Source organism: Astatotilapia calliptera, chromosome 17 (genome assembly GCF_964374335.1).
Source record: "Astatotilapia calliptera chromosome 17, fAstCal68.1, whole genome shotgun sequence".
In the NCBI taxonomy this organism is placed as follows: domain Eukaryota; kingdom Metazoa; phylum Chordata; class Actinopteri; order Cichliformes; family Cichlidae; genus Astatotilapia; species Astatotilapia calliptera.
This window is the reverse complement of record NC_137438.1, coordinates 25,869,838-25,872,805: the sequence shown is the minus strand read 5'-3', so window position 1 is coordinate 25,872,805 and position 2,968 is coordinate 25,869,838.

Here is a 2,968-nt window from a genome sequence, read left to right as displayed (position 1 = left end):
CCTTATCTGGTTCTGCATTTAAGTTTTTTCGCACTTTGTCTTCACATCTGAGTATACACCGTTTCACTGTTTTTCAGAAATGTTTAACTGAAAAAATTTAATAATAGAAATAATAAACAGACAAAAACATTCAACTCCACTACAGTTAACGATGTAAGAAAACAAACCCATATGCCTAGTTACAAAATCCAAATGCAAACTATATTACATTCTTTTTACATTGTCATGTTAAGCCATAGCGCCACAGTAACCAAGGGAAGTCAAAATTATAGTTTCACATGTCTTTAAATAGCTATGACCAAACACCATATTCGTTTTTCTCCAAATTGCTGTGAACTGACATGGCCTTCAACATAAGTTTAATTTTTATTCAGAGCACAGCCTGGGTTTGAGCTACATTATTTCCACTTTAAAGCAGTCCTTTTTTTTTATCTTCACATGTAAGTGGTTTATTATTAGAACACAAAAAACACCTGAAGATATGTAAAAAAGAAAGACGTCACATATACTTAATAGCCACTTTATTAGGTATACTTGTTCACCTGCTTACTAGCACAAATATTTAATCTGCTAATTATATGGCAGAAGCTCAGCGCATTTAGACCTACAGACTTGTTCAAGATGACCTGCTGAAGTTCAAATCAAGCATTAGAATAGGGAAGAAAGGTGGTTGGAGTGACTTTGATCATGGCATGATTTTTAATGCCATGACTGTTGTGAGTATTTGAGAAATTGCTAAGCATGTGTAGGACTTACAGAGAATATATCTAGTGGATGGCAGTTCTCTGGGCAAAAATGGCTTGTTGATGCCAGTGATCACAAGAAAATGGCCCTACTGATATAAAAGCAACCGTAACTCACATCTGTTACTTGTTAAAACCAAAGTATACAGAAGAGCAGACAACTACACTGGCCGTCAGCTAACAGGAACAGGAAACTGAGGCTGCAGTTGACAGGGGTTCAGCAGAACTGAACAATAAAAGATTGTAAAAATCGTTGTCAGGTCAGCTTGGCATAAATAATAGGAACGCACTGGCCCATCCTGGCTTAAATAAATAATTAAAGTATATAATTCACTGTAATTAAATGGCCCCACAGTCACCACATCTATCTCCAATAGAGCACCGTTGGGATATGGTGGAATGGGATGTGCAGCAGCCAAATCTGCAGCAACCGTGTGATGCTATCATGCCAATATGGATCAAAATCCCTGAGGAATGTTTCCTATTACGTGAGCATGGCTGTGCATGATTACTTTTTAAGGCAGTGGTGAAAACAAACGCAGCATGTGTTGCATATTTATCCGTATTCTGACCTATGCCATTTAAGGATAGCTCCATCAGCTCCTGATGAATAGGGTCAGCTGCAGAAAGCAACACTCCAAAGGGGTAGAAAGATCAATCATTACATAACCTTAATCTATAAAGGCTCAAGGTCAGAGCAATAAGTTCAAAGCCTACAACTGCCTCTTTGCCTATTAAGCCACTAGAGACACCTACATCTGCTTTCATTCTTCCAGTGAAACCAACTAAGTGTATAATCTCCAATGTACCATCTTTGTGAAATATAGGTGAAGACAAAAGTCTTGTCACACATTCATTTGATGAAATCACTTCCCTGGAACTAGTCTAGATGAAGAAGATAACAGTAAAAGATACAATTCTAAGAAAATGCTATAGTGAATTAAAACACCGCTGGTTAAATTTAAGTGCTCTGCCTTCCTCTTTCCTTTATCACTGTACCTCGCATAGTATCCATCATCTCTCCAATATGTACATCTATATATTACAGACCTTGTAGCTGAAACACAATTATTAAAACCGTTTTAAGTGACAATAAGAATCAGATTTTTCCAGTCTATGCAACCGATTTTAGACCCTAATAATTGATAAGGACAGAGATGAGTATTGCCCAGATTTCCCCATGCTAATGTGACACACAGAACTTGACTAAAATTAATCCCAGAATGGGCTACAAATTCATGTGAAGTCTAAATTAATTATAGTCAGTTGCAAGTATTCACGGTTATAATGATGACATCTGCATACTAATGGTGCTGAAGAATGTACTGCTTAAGCATTTCATCACATATCCTCAATTCATATGACCCACAGCTGGATAGAAAATTAATAAAATCCTCCAGGTTTTCGATTAATCATTATTTGTAATAAAGATCTAAATTACACTTTTACCATACTTAAAGAGAACATAAAAACATACTTTAGCTGTGTCAAAAAGGAGGCCCAAATTTGTGAGAGTGCTGCACATTTCTTTAATGTACAAGCACCAGAGTGGAATTTTCCACCCGACAGACATGTTAAAGTAATTCTATCCATAGGCATGACAGTATGGCACCTCCATTTTTCAGTCTATTAGCAGCCCAGGCTGCAGAAATACATTATGCAACTGTGTCCATTAAACTGTCCAGACATTCTCCCTCCTCTCTAGCTTTTCAAAACATTCATGGGGCTAATACTCAGTCAACGGTGCACATATACCTCCCCATAACTACAAGAACACTCAGCCATTACAGTCAGTTTGAATAATAATTAATTCACATAACCTCTGCAGTAAGTCAATTAGACATTCCTTCATGGATCAAATGCTGCCATTTTATGAAGACTATTTTCCTCACCGAGAGATTATAATTGATGCTTTAAAGTTAAAATTGTACATTTTGGGTCTCTAATTGTGCACGAACACTTTGTTGAACGCTATCTAGCAAAGAATAGACAAGAACTTCCACAAGTACATTTTTAATTTAAATAATAACACTTTAGCCTATCAAGCTTGGAAAAAAATGTGTTCTACTTAACTTCAGACTGACACTCTAGATTAGCATCTCAAATTTAAATCCCCTCACCATGTGAATGTAAATCAGCTACCTCAATCCCATTTTCCATTTATGTTTCTCCTAAGATAAAACCATAAAAAAGGTTTAACCACACTGCCAGACAGTATGTTGCAT